General features: G+C 33.1%; 1 protein-coding gene and 1 long non-coding RNA gene across 26 annotated transcripts in view; one reads left to right on the top strand and one right to left on the bottom strand.

The window, feature by feature from the left end:
* LOC145664324 (uncharacterized) overlaps positions 1-24,288 on the top strand; it is a 1,583,153-nt gene that overhangs the window by 519,547 nt on the left and 1,039,318 nt on the right. The window lies entirely within an intron of this gene.
* LOC145664338 (uncharacterized) overlaps positions 8,278-24,288 on the bottom strand; it is a 117,522-nt gene continuing 101,511 nt past the window's right edge. The window contains exon 3 of the long non-coding RNA XR_014127388.1: positions 8,278-9,466. This is a non-coding gene — a long non-coding RNA (uncharacterized LOC145664338). The remainder of the gene's footprint in view (positions 9,467-24,288) is intronic.

Below are 24,288 nucleotides of genomic sequence, written 5' to 3'. Positions count from 1 at the left end.
GTGAATAACTTTAAAACTAATATTTTTTTATTTGTTAATTCTTATTGTAAGTGGCCAAGTTAAGATTGTTTAGCGTGTCTTACAAGTAGTAAGTTAATACATTGATTTAAAGATAGTGAATGTAAGTCAAAGAATATAAAATACATAAACATAACTTTATATTTAAATAAAACTTACGGGCCACCGCACTAATCTTTCTCACTCAAATTCCTTAAACTAGTTCATATTGTGCTGCAGTTAAATAATGGAACATTTTCTTGTAAGCTATCAACAAAATTATAAGACGTGTTCAGAAAACTTCACCGTACAGAAACTCACCACCAAAAGTAAACTATCCCTTGTAGATTTTTCCATGAGAAAATGACTTATATCATATTCTAGGTTTGTTAATGAAGTTTGGTATATAAAATAACATGTCAAAAAACTCATACCTAGAGTAAACTTTCCCGTATGAATATTCTCAGGAAAGTAAATTATGTAACATTAAACGAATATTAATGAAATATAAATTATGAAATATAAAAAAATCACCTGTGTCATTTTTGAGAAAATCTGAAAAAAAAATCTCACCCCAAGAGTAATCTACTCCTTGTGAATTTATTCATAAAAAAGTAACTTATGGAACGTTATAAAGTTACTAATGAAATATGAATAAAATTGTCTGAGTTATTTTCGAGAAATTCATCCGAAAAATCTCACGCCAAAAATAAAATATTCCTTGTACATATTTTCACGACAAATGATTTATGCCATATTATAAGCTTTTTAATGAAATATAAGCAATATCGCTTGAGTCATTTTGAGGAAATTATCCGGAAAAATATCATCCCCAAGAATTAACTACTCCTCATATAATTTTTCACGACAAGTGAATTATGACATATTACCAACTTACGAGTGATATGATTAATCATGAAATATGAACAAAATTGCCAAGTCGTTTTTGAGAAAAGCGTCGTTAAAAACTTACCTCAAGAATAAAATCCCCTCGTACATTTTCAACACAAATGACTTGTGCCATATTACCACGTTATTAATTACATATTATATTATGAAATATGAACAAAATCATTAGAGTCGTTTCTGAGAAAATCTCAAATTTTGATTTTCACCTTTTAGTAACTTGCGGAAAATCGCATAAAAACCTGAAGTTTAAAATTTGGTCTCCATACTTTGAACGGTATGGTCTCTATTCGAATGTACCGGTACATCAGAATGAACAGACGAAAAGATGTCGAAAAATCACAATAATCTTCTTTCGGGCCTAAACTACGAAATTCACGAACGGGAAATTAGCACGTCGAACACAAACCACGAAGTCATGTTTTGTCACATTAATTCCCGCCGGGAATTTTACCCAAATCTTCCCCGCAAAGGCATGTGGGTCTTCCTAGGTGCCTTTGGTGTGGGAAACCCGTATTTGATTCTTGGTGGGAGCTCATGTGGTTTGAATTGCACGTTTACATCCTTCGCTGATAAAAGGGATCCTAAACTTAAAAATCTAAATTTAAACACTGTTTTCGGAAGATTTCCTCGAAAACCCCTGAGACGATTTTGTTTACATTTTATACTCAACCCTATAAGGAGATGAGAGTCTTTTCTTCTGAAAATATTCACAGGGATATTGAGGTGAGATTTTCTGACAATTTTCTATTTAAAAAAGCCCTCATATATTATGAATAAACACAATAACAAGCCTATAATATGGCATGTTCCATTTCAAGTGGAAAATCAGCAGGGTGTAGTTTAACTTTAGAAGTAAGTTTTCTTCAAAGTTTTTTTTTTTTTTTTGAAAACGCTTATTATAATTTTGTTAATATTTCATAAATAAACGTTTTAGTAATAACTGCAATATAACCTGATTTTATTTAATAAAGGGCAAGAAGAAAGTTTACTATGGAGGTCCGCATCTTTTGTTTCACTTCTCCTTAAATATGTGTTTTAAACAGATTTTTAGGATATCATTATCATCAATAGTTTTAAACAGTAAAATGTCTCAGGCCTTTCCTTACTTGATCTTAAGACCCCCACATTTACCTTTCCCAGATTAAAGATATAAAACAGTCTATTGATATTCTAGATAAAAGAAACTGCGGAAAAATAAAGATTGGTAAAGAAAATTAATAGTTCCATTACGCTACTAAAATCCTTAATTACTTACGAGACACTTCAATAAGTAGAATTTTATTATAGGAATCTTCGCAGGAATCTACATATAACAAAAGTGTCAGTTTTTGTATGAGTTAATAAACGTTTCTTGAAATATCCATTATTATTATTATTATTATTATTATTATTATTATTATTATTATTATTATTATTATTATTATTATTATTATCATTACTATATTATTATTATTATTATTATTATTATTATTATTATTATTATTATTATTATTATTATTATTATTATTATTATAGTAATTAGCTTGCACGAAGATCTACAATTATGAATCTCACGCGTATAAAATCTCAGTAAATATTGATGCGGAGCAGTATAAAATTTCTAATGACTTGTGCCCGCCAAACATATTTATGGCTCCCCAAACTTTTGAGACTGTTTGTGGGCCTAATCTGAGCCCTACTTCGGCAAAATGCCAATTGGAGCCCTTTAAATCTTTGAGTGCTAATATCCAATATATATATATATATATATATATATATATATATATATATGGAACACTGGAACTTCTATAGACTGTGGAGCACGTATAAATATATAGTTTATTGATATTTGAGATGAAAGAAATTGTGGCAAATATATATAAAATTGGTACGTATATATAGGCCCTATATATAGAATTTGTTTTTCTTTTATACTTGTAAGAAGTTAGAAATCTTTAATTATTTTCTGGATTTCATAGATCCTAATTTTGTAGCTAGATGATGCATAAATACTCTTTACTGTTCTTTTGTGATTCTTGTCTCGAAGCTACGTACATTTTGTATGCTGTTTTATAACAAAAATGACAAGAAAAAGTTCATTGGACGATGTCATACGCCTCGATTTGGAAGAGAAATAGTGAAAGTGATGGCGATCTTCTTGAGAGAGAGATAATTTAACATGTTTCTAATGTTCTTTATTCAATTTTTGCATACTGTACAACAAAACTATTAGTAAGAATGCATGAAAACTATTTCTGAAGTACTAGCTATACACAAACGAGAGGACCTTATAGGAGACTCTCAGGATCTGCAATTATGGCATGATCCCAGGGAAATACTTCTTGAAAAAAAATCCATAAAAAAATTCGCAATTCGTAATGAAACCTGCTTCTAAGTAAAGACTCCACATCATAATATAATGATAGACTTACGTGCAATGCAGATTCAGAAAAAGTAATCCAATGTTTAAAAAAACATATATATTATTAACAAATATAGTAAAATATAGTGCACCTGGTTTCTTTATGTTGTATATATGACCAACTTTTTTGTGAATTGTATGCGACAAATAATGCGGTTAACAATTTAGCATTATTATTGGAATGTAAAATATAATATACGAAAATAAAGGGCTTGGGAACAACATGGGAATTGGTCAACACTAATCTGCTACTAATCTGGAATTTTATAATTTACAAAATTCACATATCTGATGCATACACTTATGGGAGTCTACCGGGTCTGTTCCCCCTAAAACACTTCCAAATTCAACATCCATTTGTAAACTTTCTTAACATACAACTATTAAGCTAAGAGAGAACTGATTGATATAGCATGAAGATTTAACCTTACACTTCGTCTGTACTCTTTCTCTTTTTACCAAAAAAAAACACAATAAAGTCTATATTTTTTCCTGAAAATATAGGTGGAAGTACTCTTTTCGGGTGCAGAAAATACCCGTTCAATACCCCAGAGATGTAGTGTCTTGTAGGAATCCAAACCTTACACTCCACTCAACAAAAATTCTGGGTGCACGTCTCTCAAGTACACATAATGAACAACAGGATAATTTTAAGCACTCAATAATAAGTAATATGAGTTTCAAAATGCAGATGCGGGAAACCTTAGTCTAGAGGCGCCTATGTATTACATCAAATGATGGTTTCAAGGGTGGGTCCGAGGGAAATTCATCTCCTCGAAGCCACGAAATTTCCCTCGGGATCGTAAGTTTATATGCTATCGCGCTTAATGTAGTTTCTAAGTATTTTCGTAATATATTGGAATTCCTCTCCTGGAGAAAATCTTCTGAAGTTATTTTCACCTCTTGCGCTGCCAATTGTTACGGCTGTGCTCAGAACACTCTACTATACCCACCGGCGTCAAACCAGGAAGAAGAGTTGTACATATTTTAGTAAAAGTTTCTGATATTTGAATGTATTTAATCGAATCATATATTTTACTTACTTAGAATAAAATTAATGTTAATTTCGTTCTTTATATTATCAACACATCCAGTGGCGGTTCTAGTCCAGAGCTGTGGGACTCATAGTTTTAGAGTAAAGCTATTATTTATATATTTTTGAAAGTATATGTTAAACTCATGATATACCGTACCTATCATAGCTTAGGGTCTGGCTGGTCCCCCAGTTTTTACTTTCTAGAAGTGTCAGTGACACCAGCATTATTTCAGTTTTTACTTGGGCAGGAACAAGGTTCTCAACCGACATAAGAGTTTCACCTTTTATTAATATTAATATACAAGTTATTAGTATACAGTTGATTAAAATTACTCAAATCAGGAGAGGGCAATTGTCCCCTACCTTTCTCTAATGATGGCCCTTATTTCCCAACACAAACCTTTGTAGGCCTTCACAATGACGGACGATGAATATACAAAATATACATTTGTCTATAATTACTGCAGCAGGTTCATCTTTTTTGCACATGCTCTTACTAAAATTCTTTTGTATTATAAGGAATATCTGATTAAGGCTAACCTTAATGCATGTGTCTGATGAAATATGTAAGCTATAATCATCTTTTTACGTGCTTTGAACGAAGTAGGGACTTTAGGCATTCTTAAGATGGTTTTGGTCACCCACTCATGACAACACATCCTGTCTTTTGAATCTATAGATGAAATTCTTGTTTAATGTTCATCAGGTTCTCGGTTTATGGAACTTGTTAGTGATTAGTAATTTGACAGATGTTACTCCCATCTATGAAAATAAATATAAAAAGTAAATTAGTAGAATTTTAAAATGATTCACAATACATATTTCTATTTAAACAATACAGCATCATCATATTTCCGATTTTAAATTTCCAATAAATGCATTATAAAAATTATACTATCGTTGAAAAAAGAAAAGCGTATACATACAGGAGTGTTCAAGAACATAGATTAAGGCGGTAAGTTAGTCTTTTAAAGTTTAGGAGAGCTGAGAAAAAATTAGTTAACACATTCCTACGCAGATTCAAATACCTAGTAAATTCCCTAGAAATTTTCAACGATAAGATTTTAAAAAAAATATATCTGGAGAGATAATATATTTATAGGGCTTTCAAACGTCCTGGATAAACATAATCTGCCTCTCCTCTTAAATAATAATAATAATAATAATAATAATAATAATAATAATAATAATAATAATAATAATAATAATAATAATAATAATAATAATAATAATTCATATCTTCAAATTAAGGCTATTCTCCAAAACATATGTTAATACCATTCGTGCAATACTTAAAAACCTTGGTCCATTATTATTCTTAATTTTTATAAATGATCTTCCAAATGTGCTACCACATTGTACTAAATTATTATTTTCTGATGATGTAAAACTCTATCGAAGAATTTCCCAGCACTCCGATGCTCTCGCATTACAAGAAGATCTAAGCGCACTACATACTTGATGTATAAAGAACAAACTTAATCTTAACATAAAACAATGTAATGTTATTACATTTACAAAGAAAATTGATAATCTAAAATTTAATTACAGTATAAACAACACTCTCGTACAAAGAGTTGACACTGTAACTGACTTAGGGATCACTATTAGTTCCAACTTTTCCTTCAATAAGCATAACACTCGCATTGTTAATGAAGCCTACAGAAACCTCGGCTTCGTAATCAGACTTGGCTTTGGCTTTTCAAATACTAATGTTCTTAAAACACTGTTCAATAGTTACGTTAGATCCAAACTTGAGTACTCTTCAATCATATGGCATCCCAACAGTCAGAAAAACAAAGCACGTCTTAAAGCGATTCAATCTCATTTTTTGAGGTACTTAACATAAGGAAACCGGACTATATCCAAAATTAGAAAAATATACAACCTTCTTCGTAAACATGATAGCTATCTCATCCCTAGAAAGAAAGAAGTATCACTCAACTCTTGATTTTCTTAATGAAATTATTGCAAAATAATATAGACTCTGACTATTTACTATCGCAGATAGAATTACATGTTCCAGGTCAACGCATACGTTCTAGAAATATTACTTTTCATTTACCTACAGCTAGAACAAATACGCTATACATGCCACCTATTACGAGAATATGTTATATTTTTAACTCCTATGCTGAAAGTCATCCTGAACTTGACATATTTACTATAAAACGATCGTTCTCTAAGAACTATTGTGCAATCTTACTGATGACTCATTAATTAAAATGGCCATATCTATAAATGTGTATTTGTAATTTTGTAAGTGAATTCATGCATGCTCTAATTATATATAAGCTGACTAGGTCACTCTCGTCTCGATTCTGTAAATGTATTAAATATATAGAAATTAGGGCCAAACAACAATTATAACAACTAAAATCTATATGTACCCATAAATAAATAAATAAATAAATAAATATGAATATTTCAAGCAAGAAAAAAATACCACTTTTAGAAGTCATCGATACTTACCTAATAAGAATAATCTAACCTCTGTCACTCACTTGTGGTGGGTGTTGACTTATTATTGGATCAAAAGATCCAACATATTTCAATAAAAAATTTCCCTGTAGGCCTTATATCTGGACAACTGCATGTAGTGTACCCAAACCCAAACTAATACTTAACATAGTATGATGTGATTATTCCGTAGAAAATACGAAAACTCGATTCAGGGGCCGTTCAAAAAATTTGTGGTCCCTGATCCAAAAACTAAAATTATTGGCCAAGATCTCAATCTGTTCATGCATTTTTTATGGATCATTCCTAAAATTCTTGTTTGATTAATTTTGCTATTTCAGCGAAAAGCAGGTGCACAACTATGAATATGCTGTAAATTTTTGTATAGAACGTTCCAGGTTTTTAGTAAATATTCATAAGGTTTTCCGGTTTTTCAGTCTGGAAATCTGGAATCCCTAAATATATACGAATCAATGTGAAGTGAACAGAAGTTACGTAAATGCTTGATAATATATTTTCATGTTCGAGAAATTCGACAAAAAAGAAGTTAACTGTTATGGCGCTAAGAAATATAGCAATCGTAGCCAACATGGACAGTCTCATAACCATGCCAGCTAGTAAGGTGAGAGTAATGCTAAATTATTATGGCCTTTTATTATGAAATTATCAAGATGACAGTAAACACTATGATTCATGAGACGTATTGTCCAAAATCCATAAACAACTCTTAAACTTTAATATCAAATATAATTCAATTAATGTTTGCGAGTTTACACTTAGTTCTTGTAATAAAATTCTTCGAATTTATGAATACATTCATGTGTATATATTTTAAAAAAATCATTCACTTTTCTTGAAATTTCATTGAACTTTTCGGAGATGACTGGGTATTAGTGTTGCCTACAAGATAAGACAAAACGAGAAATAAGTGTTTTTCGTCTCGGCTCGTAAATTTTGTAGAAGTTTCGTCTAGTCTCCATTTTAGAAAAATCATTACTCGTCTCGTCTCGATTCTGTAAATGTATATACGAATTGGAGCCAAACGACGATTATAACAACTAAAATCTTACAAACTAAAATTTTGTATAGACAGTTACAAAGGCGAAAACAAGTTTTGTTGGAGATTACCCAGGAGGAGAGATCGTCTATTGGAGATTAAAACCATTGTGTGAATTTAAAAATTCTACTCTTTTAGGTGGGGACATGTCTTACGGAGAATTTAGCCAAAGTCCGTCAGAATCCATGGGGGAACGAGAACCCTTGTTTAAACACAATTTTTCTATAGTTTTATAAATCTTACTAAAAATTTCTAATAGCGTAAAAGTAAACTTGTGATTGCTTTGTTTTTAACCGTCAATAACAAATTAATAAAAACTAGACTTAGTATTTAAAATATTTTTTATTTTATGGAGTACATAAATACTTATTATTAGTAGTTTTAAAATGACAAATTGCCTATACAATTTAACCCTTGATAGCATAGGTTGCGATATCTATTAACGTCAAGCAGGCAAGCACAGAGTCAGTTTTCGTCTATTATTCAGTCATAGCTGCTAAGAAACGTTTATATTTCCTTCTTTACTGTGTAAGCTTTAATTACAGGACAGAAACGATTTAGATTAAAGGTCTACGCCTTTGAGAAAGGAATCTCGAGAAGGACTGAAATGAAATGAAATGAATGAATATCAATGTCTAAAGCCAGAGGTATACAGGGAATAGATTTTCCAAAAATCCAGACGTTTTATGAAAATTTAATCTAATTTTATTGGTGATATTAAAAATTTTTAATATAATTTGTTCTATTGAATTTGGACCTCTCCCTAAATACATACCTCTCTAAAGCAGAGTATATTTTGAATTTTTTGAAATTAAGAATTTCATATCAAAACACTAAGGTAAGAAAATGTGTATGTCTTATTGTGTTCAGTTTTGTTAACTACAATAATTATACCCGATTTCTCTGCCCTGATTTTCTTTTCTTTTCTTTTTTTTTTAAGTTGGTGATCCCTGATGTTTCCACTACATGGACTCTTGTTTAGATTCTGGGTCATACCAGTGAGTCCATGTTTCATCCCCTTCACTATATGCTGGTAGAAGTAGTTATCTCCTTCCATAAAATCCAAATTTTCCTGACACATTTGTATCCGAGTTTGCCTGTGATAAACGTTCAAATTATGAGGAACCCATCTGGAACAGACGGTGAGCCGAAGGTGTTGGTGTAGAATATCCCAAACACTATAAATATCAATCCTTACTTTCCCCGCTATTTCTCTGATCTTTATAGTCGATGCGACATTATCAATTTCCGCACAATTTCCACGACTTCAGGTGAAGTTGCTGTTTTGGGTCGACCACTCCTAGGGTCATCTTCGATGTTTGTTTTACCACACTTAAATGAGCTTATGCATCTTATTAACTGTAGATGTGACAGTACATCATCACCATACACTTCCACCAAGTTTTGATGAATTTCATTAACACTGACGCCCTTACGAAAGAAATAACGAATCACATGTCTCTGTTCTAAATTAGTGTTTTCTGAGTTTTACTTAACTTGTGCACTTGTGGAGACTCTGGTGACCCGGTCACTTGACATTTTCCATTGAAATTTAGTCTACCTTCTTGAATATGCTTGTTCTTTATGACCAGGTTGTTTTCATTCACTTAAAAAAAGAAAATACAAGTAATTAGACATAACTCTCCCAACACCCTTCGTACTTCCTAGGTTATTTAGAGCAAAATGGATTTGGCCATATTCTAGAGTTCAATATTATTATTATTTACAAACTATCAAGAAAATAGAGGGCCATTCTAGAGAAAATCTTCAGAACTCAGCTACACTAGTAAACTAACTTTTCTAAAATTCTGTGAGAAGAAGAACTTATCCCATTTTATGAGGCTGTTGACGAAATATTTATTTGCAAGATAATAGTTACAGACTTTTTGAGTAAATAGCGATTTCTTTTCGTTTTCCAGTGCAGTAGCTTTAGAGAAGATGTTGATATAGAGGGGAAACTCGATCTAACACTTTAGAAACATAAGTATATCGTTTTTAATCTGTAAATTACGAATTCTGACGTTTGTCAAGAAAAATAACATTCATATTGCAGGGTTGTTATAAAATATCTATGAAAAAAAATTAACAGAGCCATTTAAAATATATTGAAAACTTTGATTTTTTTCAGATAAATTATTTATTTCGTACTATAGGGTTCTTAAATAAATATTTATTTATGAAGTATGAACAAGATCGTTAGGGTCGTTTTTGAGAAAATTACTAATTTCGTTATTCACACTCAAGTAAATTGTCCTTATTTTTTTAAAATAGGAAAAAATCCAAACAATCCTCTGCAGAATCTTATCAGAGAAAAGTTTTAAAATTTAGTCTGCATACGGCCTAGTCTCTAGGCTAGGATGACCATACGTCCCGTTTTTAACTGGATTGTCCCCCCTTTTTTTCAGAAAGTCTTCCAGTGTCCCGAGAAAAAAAATACAAACGATACGCAAGGTCCCCACTAAGAAAGAAAAAAATGCTCCCCATTTTTGAGTCGTAGCCGTAACATTTATTCTTAAACCTTATAGCTGAGTTTTTAAAAAGATTTCAAAATTTTATAAAGTGATTTGAAAATTGACGCAAAACAATTATGATCACCTAGGATCAGGACAATATACACTGGAAGAATGAAAAAAAAACAACATTAATTCTAATATTAAGCAAAATAAACTTGTATTTTCCTACAAGTCAACAATAAACCGTTGGAAAAGTTTCCATGGCTGCATTAAGATATGGAACACAAGTTAAAAATTATCTTCCTAAGTAAAATTTAGTTACAGAAAGTAGCTCGTGATTTGAAAAACCAAGAACAGCTCGTGATTTAAACTTCGGGCTTTGAGGTCACGGGGATCGTTCTCGAATGGTAGGCCAAGATGCTGTACGTTCGCCGACAAATTGTTGATTAACAGATTGACTGGATTTCGGAAGAGAGAGGCCCTGAGTTTAATCCAGTTCTATCCAGCTCCATAAGCCACGCAAAAAGGTTTGCTACCACTGATACTATCCTTAGAGGTCCAAAGTTCGATCCCGACTCCGTAGCCACACAAAAAGGTTTGTTGTGGGCTTGCAATCTGATCGCTGCTCTAGGCTTGGAAGAAGAAGAAGTGATGCATCCAATGATCTATAGTGCCTATAATTAGTGCGTAATTAAACTCATTATCGTGTGGTATAAATAGAAAACCAGAAGCTGACTTCCAAGACGAGGCCACAACATGTAAGTAGCCAATAATAAAATTCAATGCATAAATAATAAATTCACTATTAAAGCAGTTCTAAGCGATATAGCCCAAGGCTTGTCATATGCCTGGCGTATTATTTCAAATCACCTTGCTAATATAATGATTTTCTTTGTAGGTCAAACAAAATCTATATTATTTAATTAAACTCTGTTAAACTAACTTTTATAACACACAGAGTTTGACCCTGGTTTAGCAGATAAGCAGTAGTGACCAACAGATTCCCTTTTGTTATATGTGTAGCTTATTTAAATAAAGAATCATCATCATTATACGAATATGTTTTCTTTCTTATTGCATTTTACAATTCTTAAATAAGGTTAACAAAAGGTTGTAAAAACTAATAGCCTTATATTAGCAAAGGTTCACTAAGTAGTTTATAAAATAATTATATCCTTTATTTATAACAAAATTGCAAGAGCTTACAGCCCAACCTCGTTAAAAAAATGCATATACTGTTTATTGCATTGCAAATAGCATACCCTACAGGGAAATCAAATCATAGGTCATACTCTATCACTGTACTACCACACCATCACTAATAAAAATAGTAATATTCTAAAACAAAAAACCATTGTCTTGTTCTACAATGTACTTTTCCAATATTTCATAGTGAACTAGAAGAACTGTAAATCTAACAACCCTCTACTTGAATCTACAAGAAATTCAGCCATCCTTAAAGAATATGACATTCCAAAGACAACCTATGTGCCTAATCCTGGCTTCAGTTAAATATTGCAAGTAATATAAAAATTTAAATTGAAAACAGTTTAAATAAGGCATGAATAATGACACAATAATTACTAGATCAAGGTGGACTGTCAAATTCTATTATTATTATTATTATTATTATTATTATTATTATTATTATTATTATTATTATTATTATTATTATTATTATTACTACTATCCTTACTTGGAAGTAAAATTATTAGAAATTTTATTGTAAAAAAATTGGCTTCTTCCCAATTACTTGACTAACAACGTAAATTTATACTTACACTGTAAGTAGTCTGTATAGAATGCCTACTAAGATGGACTTTAAATACATTACAATTTTAAGAAGTGATTGGGGTTAGGGATTTCAAATTATCATAAATTGTTAAAGTACTCAATGTTAAAATATGGCTAAGACTTTATATTGAAAATATGTTTCATCAGCGAAGTAAATTATAAGATTCGTATGTTTCAAATGTTGAACTATAAAATCTTCGTAATACTTCACATTGGCATATGGAATATATATATATATATATATATATATATATATATATATATATATATATATATATATATATATATATAATGCTTACTCTTAAACGTTGAATTAGAATACCTTTTATTCTTTGTGGGAATAATAAATGTGCGTAGACTTATAGATAGTGTATGGACAAACCATTCATAGCTAAGTCTTTCTTTTTTTTTTTTAAAAAAAAAAAAAAAAAGTTTTCAGAATGCTAAAACAATTTTATTTCTCAGTATTTCGTGCGCTGGCAGGAGATTGAATTGCCATGACCATACCTGAAGCAAATAAAACATAATCCCAGTCTGTTGGTAGTGAAGCAAAACCTTCAGTTCCTCGCTCGATTCTTGTAAATAAACAAGCGAGAGTATAACAACACTACATGAAGGATCCATTAATTTGTCTAGATTTGATACTGTTAGCAACACTTTTCAGTGTGAGGTGCATGTTGGATTATTATTATTTCCCATTGATGTATACTTAATGTCGTTACGGGACCGTGAAGGTTAAGTAATAGAGCGCCTCCGTCTGGTGTGTAGGACGGAGTGCCTCCGTCTGGTGTGTGATCCCAGCTCGTGGAAACTTGACTTTGTGATGGACAATTACCGTGTATTTTCTAGGTTTTTTCTGTTTCCACCAACCTTCGTTTAACCATTTCATTCATGCTCATCGTCACCATCTTACTTTGCCTCGGTGCATAATCCGTTGGACGTTAAACTATAACTTCCATTTCATTTTATCATGCGATTAGTGTAATAATCTATTGGATCAAATTGGTGAGTTCACATGCAAGTGAGACAGCTCGGAGGCTGTGTTTTACCTTTTACCATACTGAATAGAACCATTCTTGAACATTTGTGGCAGTGAAATTAAGAAATCTACCAAAAGCAATTCAAGAATCCCATGATAGTAAGTTAATGAATAAATTGCAAATCGATATGAAATACAGTAGTACTCAATATGTTAAGAAGGCTTGCTCAGCTTATATTAAAGCCTAACAAACAAGTGCAAACGAACAATACAATGCAACTGATTGGAATAGAAAGTCGTATAATACAAACCATAGCATTTTCTTGTCTTGCAAGTCTCTATATTAAATGTAATAGTATTCGGTTTGATAACATCGTTGAAACTGTAGAAACTTCACAGGGTCATGCTGTACTGGAGAGATACATTTAGTGAAATGATGAGCAAATACAAGACCGACACTAAAACCCATTAGGTCTTGCACTGGAACCTTTAGTCTTGGTCTTGCGTTTCCAAATTTGGTCTTGTGATAGTCTTGCAAGTCAGGGGCCCGTATCCAGGGGGGGTCTAGGGGGGGAGGGCCCCCCTAAAATTTTCACGGTAGGCTTGTAAATGCACTATAATATGGTGATAAACTATAAATGGTTGGATCGGCCCCCCCTAACTTCAGCCCCCCCCCTACATTTTTGGGCTGGCTACCGGCCTGTTGCAAGTCTTGCTTTTAAGAATATTCTTAAGCTTTTCATAGGTAAATTTTACCCTGGGTATAAGTGATAATTATAGCTACATATATCATTGGATGTCAATGTGTCAATAGTAGCAGAAATATGTTCTTTAAATGTATTATTGCTCACTTTCATGTGAGTAGGATATGACAGTATACAGGATTTTCCAGGACGGACTTCTGGGAGGGGGGCGGTGGGTTGTAATACTGCTACTTAGGTCTACTTTTAAGAGCTCCAAACTCTGAGATGGGTTTTATTTATATATAAAATAAGAAAGTTTCCTCTTCTGGGGGGGGGGGAGATCGCCCTGATCGCCCCCCTGGTTCCGCCTCTGGAATTATCCAAGTTCAATAGTACATTCCACTTCAGTTTTAGAAGTTCACTAAGATGTTTTTGTTAGTTTACTTCTAGTTTAGCTGCTATCTTAGGCACATAACTATTTTTCGTAGGATTTCACAGAACTCAATCATGGACTATCGCAAGTGAATCAAATGATGAACAAAGTAAATCAGGCACTAAAGTTTTTATCTTGTAAAGGCCACAGAATTGTGCTCTGTGTCGTCTTCCATGCACCGTTCCAATTCATTGCCGTTCTGTGTGCTCCAGGTAAGTTCCAAAGAAAGACCAAAGGTACATGAATATCATAGTTGACTAACACTTACTTTTACTAAGGAGGACTCGTGTCAACAACTCCAGACAATTAACGATAACGGGACTAGTTCAAAAGAGTTCTGACAGACAGAAGCGAGTAATCGGAAATAAAATTACTTTTGGGATTGTAAAACAATAATTTGCTGTGGAAGGATTGTATCGATGTAAACTTTCTGAATTTGAAGTCTTTTCCTGGTCAATACAACATCTGCAACATTTTACTCATTCGAAAGGAAACTCTTATTTTCATTGTAAGTTTATTGTAAGTATACAGAAAAAAAGTAAAAAGGAAAAGAAAGAAAAACAGAGAAGCAGAAAAGAGCAAGATGGCAAAAATTATTCAAAGTTGTATTGAGCAAAACGAGCAAATCTGAAAAGAAAATTGTGTATATTGTATAATGTCTTGGATATTTGCATGAAAATCTGTATATTTTACATTTAACTTTGGTGAGAGAAAAGAAGAATGTTAGATGATATTATTGAGGAAAGGAAAAGAAACTAGTTGCTACATTGGTTAAAGAAAAGAAGGAACTGTATCACTAGAAACATGATAGAGAGTATGGTGACAGGAAAGAGAGGGAGGGAGCGAAGGAGACTACAATTAATACAGAGAAATTGTACGTGAAGACGAAGAGGTTAGCGAAAGTCCGTAGAGCATAGAAGATTCTCAGTTGCAGAAAGTGGTCTGCCAATAATGACAGAATACCTATGATGATGATGATATATATATATATATATATCATATAGTTGCACTTCTTATGGACTTTCTGAAGTGAGTACAATCTAAAGAATTATGTATGATTTAAATGCTAACCGCTAATAGCAATAAATACACACATATTTCCTTCAACGAAAGTTAATGAAACCAAGGACGGAGCATGGCAGGGGAATGGCATGGACACAGCACTCTATGTGTGAATCAGCCTTAATTCAGGCTCTTTTGCAGGCAAGATAGGCCGGTGAGGGAGACGGCCAATATTGTGAGGATTGATCTTACATGATAGCCTGTGTAACTGCACATGAATTAAATCATTAGCCTAGTTTCGAAGCACAGGTTTAGCAGTACTACTGTCTCTCCTAACCTATTGGTGTTGTATGAAAACGTAAAACACTCCAACCGAAACTACAAGAAACGCAATACGGTTTGAGAAAGAAGACAATTTTCATTAAATTGTAGATTCTTATTTTACGGTTTATTGAATGTATCCATATATATCTATTGTAAAAGAGAGTATTTTTAATGTAACAACGCATAAACCTGAAAGCATCTTAAACAAGGTAAAAAAACTTTGGAGAAATATAATCCATGTTTTTTCCCTCACCCTTTCTTTTATTATAAAAAAGAAACAGGAATATCAAAAACAAATTCCACCTCGAGTTAAGTAAGTTTAAATAATAATAATAAAAAAATATTATAATAAAGAAAAAATTGAAATGACAGAAACAAGTTATCACTTTGGTTAGTTGTAAAGAAGGGCTACCAAAAAAAAGATATTCCTGTTCTACAAAAGGTATATCTTAACGAAGTCGTCCCTTTGTGTGCGGCACATTTTCAAAGTTATGCTCCCTCTAAATTCTTTGCACCTGTGATTATCTGTGTGTATGGTAATAGTAGTTGTAGTGGGACCTAAACGTATACAGGTGTATGTACTTCGTAAATAGAAATTCCCTTTTCTCTTGTTTTTTTGTATATGTGTTTGAGTTAACCCAGAAGAGAAAAAAATAATAAAAGAAGAGAAGGAAAATGACATTGATAGGTGTTATATGACTGTAGTTACTCTGAGATAAAAAGTTTCAAACGTAGCTTTACTCTGCGCCCCCTTCTACCATAACGAGACCACTAGGAGACGGTTAGGAATGAGAGTCCCGTCCATTTTTCATGATATTAGAGAGGAGGGGGGGCCTTGCCGTATTTCCGCCGTCAGAACATCGGTGAAGAAAGAGGAGAAGTGGAAAGGATCTCTGGGTAAAAAAAAAAAAAGGCTCGTCCAATCACCGCTCAGGATGGAAAGAGTTAGGGCGTGACTATCGAGAAAGTCTCTGCAAGCTAGGGGCCCGAGTTCGATCTATGAGATGCGGGTACAGCCACAAGCACTGTCCGCATCACTGAGCTAAAAAAGATGAAGAGGGGTGAGAGGAATGGTTAAGGGTGTGAGTGTGGGAGAGAGACGTTAAAAAAGAAGTTTTCTAGGGGGGAAGCATGAAATGCTGCATCCACCTCATTTCCTGAAGTCGTTCCTCCAACCCTGTGTGTTTTCTCTCATTCTCTCACACTCCTTCTTTTCCTACATGTTTAACGACCACGCTAGGGGGAGCAAAGAATATAATGCATTCAGTTTTCTTTTTTTAGAAAGCAGTAGAAGAGTAATATAAGAATACGAAAAACGAAATACACGTTGGCTATACATATATAGAGAGAGAAACTATTGATGGAGCTTATGGACATTGCCTCTTTTCTTCTGATCACAAAACAAATACTTTTAATTATGTCCCAATTATTGATGAAGAATTTCGTCTCGTAAAGTTCGATTCACTTTTTTATATATACAGTTTCCTATAATGTACGTACGATACTTTCTTTCTATCGAGTTTTTTTTTTTTTTTTTTTTAATTCCTTTCTGTATAATAGAAGTCAATTTTAGGATGGATTTCATCAATGCTATTAACGAATTTTATTGTCCTGAAATGACATAAAATTACACCCCACACTAGTTTTTCTGATCATTTCATTTCGGTTAACAAGCTATTATATTTGTCTTTTTTCCTCTTCGCATTTCATGCCATACAGGTTGAATGCCAATAAACGAATATGGGACGACGGCACACTTTTAGAATAGGTCTAAGCACAAAAAAAATGGTTTCTTCTAAACTCCTTCTGCTCTGTGTGTTATTATTATTATTATTAATATTGTTTTATTTGGAGCTCAAAAGACGGTGATGCTGAAATGGATTTTGATTATAGTGGTGTAATGACGAAAGCGGGAAGAAACGGGAGAACTCCGAGAAAATCCATGTACTCGGTAGGGGCCGCGGTAGCTCGGTGTTGCCCTCTCCTCTGCTGTACTGGCTAGTACGTGCGCCTTTGGTGTAATGGATCCCGGGTTCGATTCCCGGTGGGAGGGCCTTTGAAATTTTAACTGTCGTCGATGTTTGTGCGTTCGTATCCCCGTCGTATTAGTTATTGGAAGACCGAGTTAAATTAAATAAAAACGGGGTTTAATGAAGTGGAACGTAGTAATTAGGTGTTCAAGTTAATGAAGAACTTTCGGTAAATCAGTTAAGTTTAAAAAAAATGCAGAGCGCTTACCTCTGATGCGTGAAGTTCCTGTTTCGATTCCCGGCCAAGTAATTTTGTAGTGGACAACACTGTGTTTGTGCGTAGTATTCCCGTTTCCTCCCTCATTCTCACTCCATCACTTTTTCCAACAGCATTTGCTTGCTTTAATCATCATCTCTCTCAGCCTAAATAGGACATTATTGTGGGACGTTAAGCTAAAAGATTTCATTTTCATTTCATTTTCGCACGCAATATTTGACCACTACAAAGTCCACTTGGCGGGAGCTGGGATCGAAACAGGAACATCAAGAGTCAGGGGAGAGCGCGCTATAATTGAACCATCGCGATTCTATTATTATTATTATTATTATTATTATTATTATTATTATTATTTATGTACGACTATCAGAAACCTGCTAATTACATAGTTTATAATGTAAATAAAAATCATACTTAAAGATAAAATTGAAATTCTAAAAGGTATATGAGAGTAAATAATAAATATACTATGTCATTTAAATTTATTATGTCATATTATCTAAAATATTATTGAATTTATTAAATATTATGTCATAAGCAATCATCTGCTATTACAATTCTTGAGTTAATTGCTATGACTTGGAAACTAAAATACATTTGAGACTTCCTGTTAACAAATCACCACGCAGCTGGGCCCTAGGCAAATATAGAAGAAAATCGGTTAAAAACGAAAATAACCATTTCATAGCCCGTAGATTGTGTAGCAACTTTATAATGATTTTTGAAAAGGCTTACAGCATTGTAATAAAATAAATTTAACTTACCGAAATCAATAGTTTAGATCACAAGCTACATCAGTAACACTAAGTTGTACAAAAAATTGCCAATCGAATAAAGCCGAATAGATTATTATGCACCAACTACAGGGTTATTTTTGTGGTGAATATGTACTGATTGAAGATCACAGAATAGAAAATTTCCTAGAATACTGAATGAAGCACAGAGTTATTTTATTCTGCGTATATTTTTATTATTATTGTGGAGCACTGAGCACGGCTAATAACGGAAATTGCTTATTTATTGGAAGAAGCAAGGTTAAGCGGATGGATGGCAAGGTTAAGCGAATGGTGAAGATAAAGTCTACTGTAATTATAAAGAGAATGATTGTGTTTTCACCATGTTTTCATTATAAAGGACACTTGTAAGTGAATGTTTGTTTGCATAGCTTTTAAGGTGTCTTTCACCATAAAAACTATACAAGGCCTTGTATCTTTGATTTTTTTTTTTTTTTTTTTAAGCATAAAGTAAGATATAAACTACAGGCACACTCGACCTGGATCAAGCTCGGGTCCTCTATATGAAACGACAGACTAATAACAATTGAGCCACAAAGAACCTCTCGGCATGTGGTTCAAATGTGTTACTCGCACAGTTTTTTTAATTAATAAAATCGAAATATCTATTACTGTAATAAATACTTGAGGTGTACATGGAAAACTACTGGCAATGTGTTTCCTGATTGTCAATATCATGTTATAACTATGTACATGTTTATCCTTGATGACTCTAAAACTAATTATATAGTCTCGACATTATCCTTTATGTTAGGAATTATATTTGTGGACAGGCACGCGTCCAGAAATTTTAGTTGGGAGGGGCAAAAGGTTTAAGGGGGGAGGTCCAATACTATGTAGTATTGAACTTGTATTATTCTGCACCCAAAAGAACAATAAGTACTTGTAAAATACTTCCATATATATTTTCAGAAAAAATGATAGAACTAAATTATTTTTATAAGAGAAAGAGTACAGATGAAGTGTATGAGCAAGTTTTCATCTTACATCAAACATTTCCCTGTTAATAATAATAAAAAAAAAGTATAGTTCTATTGAAAAAGTACACAAATGTATGTTAAGATAGGAAGATTTTACGGGGTGTCCTGACCAGGTGGACCCCTCCCCGTGACTGCGACCGAATTTCTAGGCATTCGGCATATAATATGGCCTTTTAAGACAGTCACGTATGACTTCCCTTGGCGTTCACACTATCAGGAGAATTGGAGAAAGAAGGAAAGAAAAGGAATGAACGGCGTCATGTTAGAACCATTATGTTAAATATCATCCCGGCATTCATCCGGCATGTAAATGAGGAAAACCCAGACAAAACATTACTCAGGACTAGCTGGTCTGAGAAAGATTTTACGCTTTCCCGACTGAGTGTCCACCTGGTTTATCTTTTGTTGTTGTTGTTAAATCTTTTCTAATAGGATAATCATTCCTCTCAAGTCAGCTGTCTCTCTATTGGTTTGACGTAGCTTACCAGCTTTCCCTATTCTCTGCGAGACTGTTAATTTCTTTGTAGCTTTTCTTTCCTGTATCTTGTATTATTTGCTCCATATATTTCAATCGTCAATTTTCTCTAAGAATTTTTCTTTCTGTAATTCCTTCCACAGCTACTTACGAAATTCCTCTTTATCCAATCATCCTATCTCATCTTTTCGAAATATTCTTCAATACACTCCTTTTTAATCATTCCATTTGTAAGACTCCCTCATTTGCTACCTTGTACGTCCATCCAATTTGCATCATTCTTCTAAAGCACCACTCTTCAGTCTTTCATTCTCCGTTTTCCTCTTCTCCTAGTTCATGTCTCAGATTCATATAATATAACACTCCACCAAAATCTGCTCTTTTTAATTTTTTCTAAGCTTCATTTTTTATAAATGTTTGTTATGTACTTTACTGTGTGTTTTAATAGAATCTATATATTACAAAAATAAATAAATAAATAAATAGAAAGTCCAAGACAACAACATTTTAAGATAAATCTTCTTTGTTTAACTTAATTGTAATAAACATAATATCATGTACACTATACATACATTCAATTTTAAAATAAACAAGTATTATGGATCTTAAAGAAAACATTAAACTAAAACATAGGCCTAATTCTTGAAAGAGTATTTAAATTTATTTTACTGTTCAGTGATAAATTATCATACAAATCTGAAACGGTAAGTTTTAAGAAGAAACCATCAAACTTACAGTTTCTAATATTCTAAAAAAATACTTGAAAGTTGACTGCTTCTCTTTGGTAAATCTGTTTTTCTAAGACAACTAGATAGTTCAAGGAAATATTCCTAATTTTATTACGTTTTTTTTTTTTTTTTTTGCGGAGGAGGACTTGGCCGGATAGTACGGAACCCGGATGGACAATGTGATCAAAACTCACGTAACCCATGGAAGCAATAAAAAGAAATTGAAAATGACCACCATTTATTGCTTCACACATGTGCACCTTTTCTAAGCATTTTCCTGAACACGCTCTGGATTGTTGTTTTTTCTTTTCTTTTCTTTTTTTTTTTTACAGTTCTTTAAATGTTGATCTGAAGTTCTTCCAAAGCATGTTCTATAAGCTGCTGACTTCAGACATCCCCATAAGAGCACTCCGATCTGGTGGAGCGAGGTAGACACATTGGCTTGAAATTGATGCCATTTGGTAAATAAATACTCTATGGCCACATGAACGACACGAAATGTTGCACTGTCTTATTGGAACAATGCTCTTTCCTTTACCTTGTCAGTTAGAGTAACAAAAGATTGCCTGGACAACTGAAGACAATGTTCGTTGTGCGGATGACGACAATGACAATTATCTTTCGAGACTGCACACCGTTCGCCAATACTCGGACGTGAAAGGGGAAACTCAAGCAGTACATGTGGATTGTTGGTGAACTACAAACGTGAATTTTATGAATTTACGTACTCGTCGAGCTAAAACCATGCAACGTCTGGCCAATACCAGTCGTCCAACTTCTTCCCATTGGACGTTACGTGTTCCATGGGCTACTGACAATGTTCAGCATGCTCCAGAGAATTACCTGGTATTAACATTGTACAACTCTTATTTTGTACGAATACATTTGCAACGATTTCCTCACAGTACACGTACTATGCAATTAGACACTCCACTTTAAGTAGATAGTCTGCGCAAGAAATTTCGCACCAGCTTTTATTGTGCATTGACTGAGTGAAGTGATACTTGCTATATAGGTTTGCCCTACATAAGAAACCTTAGTTAAGTATACTTTATAAAATGGGAGACATTTGCACCCAGGGGTAACATTGGCATTGAGCGGCGTAAATTTGTTCTACAGAAAACAATCTTTTTATTTTAACTCTTTTTTTTAAATCTGGTTTTCAACTATTACTTCAACATTGACCAACAATTAGACAAACATAGTACATTGAAGCGGTCGCGAACAACTTCTCAAGTGAAGACCAATGTCACGCTTGTTCATGTCTCTGGAGTAATTATTCATTCCAGAATTGGTTTCACTGTGTGAAGTATTTAAATTTAATGTGTGGCAATTGTAATAAGACCATAGGCACCCGAAGAGGGAACAGGGTGGAGCCCGCCACCTGACTCACAAAAGTGTATACGTAATACATCACACCACGTATATTAAATACCAGAAATACCAGATATAATATAGCCATTGAGATATAGAAAATTTTCTTCGGGTGCCACTGCTAGATACCCTTATTACGAATGTCCAATACGCAATACTGGTATCGCTAATTGAGCACTTCAAACTCTGTTATTATAATTCAACACTCAATTTTTGTAAATTTGTTCACTCAATTTTTGTAATCTAGGGATGTCTGTTTTCCTATACATAAATTCTACAATTAGTGGCTTTAATAAACTAAAAATATAGCAAAAATATTTTAAAAATGTTTTTAGGTGTCAATGTAGCCTCTATTGGGTACAAAGTTTCTAAAAGCAAGTCTTATAAATGACTTGCCAAAGTTACCCGTATACGGGGTAAAATTGACACCCAAAATATTTTTTGTGCAGGTACAAATTCGAATTTTGAAAAAGGTTGTTACAGATGTTACAAGAGGAGGTTCAAATGTCGTGTTGATTTTTTAAAAAATCGGATTTTGAATAGTTTCTGAAAAATCTTGAAAAAAAAAAACTTGCCAATGTTCCGCCATTTTACGGTACGCAAGGAAAAAGAGTTGGCTAGAATTATATATAATCTACTACAGCAGTGAAGCACAAGAATTCGGGGATGGAAATTCTTTATCCCGCAGGAAAGTCTGGAATTTGGTACAAGAGAGATTCTGAACTGATTTTTCTTGTCAAAGATGAGATATCAGATCATTCATTTCCAATTGTCAAAGAATAGTGGTAGTCCTCGATTTATCTTAATGAATCGTAAGAACGATGCTTACATCTGAAGTAAGAAATCATACTAATTTTTTAAATTGGACGTTGAGAACTATCTAGTGAATGAGACAGCATTATGTGTTTATTTATTTAATTTTCTTGTCAACACAACAGGCTAAACCCAATTACAGTGTTGAGAATTACATAGTGACATATTCATAAGGCATTTCTAAATTTCTTAGGCTACATATATCCAATTCATTGTGTGTTAATTTGTCAACGCAGCAATTGTCAAACTGTACGAAGTACCTTATCTTGTACAGTTTATTACAAGTAGAGCATTGAGAAATTAGCTTATAATTCATGCGTCGCTCACTGGATGGCGCTCAAAGAAGAATTTAAAAATTTTGGTCCATTTCGAATTTAGGATGTACGTAAGTACAGCTAGCAAACTTCACTTATATAGAAAGTTTAAGGCTGTTCGAATTTCTATTAACTGTTGATGATTGCAACTACCAAAAGATGTTTTGTGATAAATTATCCATAACTGCAAAAGACGATGTATTTCGTATTATTCATAATTATTACTGAAGGATTAGAAAATTTGTACATTGGTTGAGTGATTACATTTGAAAATGTTCAAGGGTTTAATGGTTACTTATATGCACTACAACAAATATATTAGTTTGTTTGCAATTTTTAGAAACGGATCTTTGTCAATGTTTAACATTCCCAAAAATGATCTGAGAAATTCTATTCGTGAAGAAATAGTGTGTACAGAATTCTATCCCAACTGTGGTCCTAATAGAAACTGTCACTAAGAATGTTCAAAATGTACCTAAACTTCTTATGTCTCCAACGAATATAGGGTTCAGAAACGATTTTTTATACAGTGTTAAGAGACTTCATACATTTACAGATTTATAAGTCGTTGTTGCAGGTACATCTTAAACACCCATAGGCCAGTTCTTACCAACCGCTATTAGGATACATTCCAGACACTTTTTGTCAGTGATAGTACACACTAAGGTCTGTTACACCGCAAAAATACAGGAACTACTTTTAGACACAGTAGGATACTGTACACATTATCGACACTCTTTGAACACCTACAGATGACACCCCTTGTAGATACGTACTTATCTAAGTATGTCCCAGATGTATGTATGTACAAAATGTGCAAAGTGTGTGTCATCACTATGTATTCGAACTGTTTGCCGAAAAGAATTTAAAAAAAATGTCATATTAGATACTGTTTTCGGAAAATGAACGGTTTCGGACACGCGAAACACACATTATAAACACACACCTGATATATTTTCCCCTCAAAATCTGTACTGAAAGTGTTTAAATGCTGTTTTATTTCTTAGAGTGAACTCAAGATAAGAAAGAAGGGAT

This window comes from Thermobia domestica, chromosome 11 (genome assembly GCF_964235325.1).
Source record: "Thermobia domestica chromosome 11, izTheDome1.hap1.1, whole genome shotgun sequence".
NCBI classification, from domain to species: domain Eukaryota; kingdom Metazoa; phylum Arthropoda; class Insecta; order Zygentoma; family Lepismatidae; genus Thermobia; species Thermobia domestica.
The sequence above is the reverse complement of the archived record's forward strand: the minus strand, read 5'-3'. Positions and strand labels throughout refer to the sequence as shown.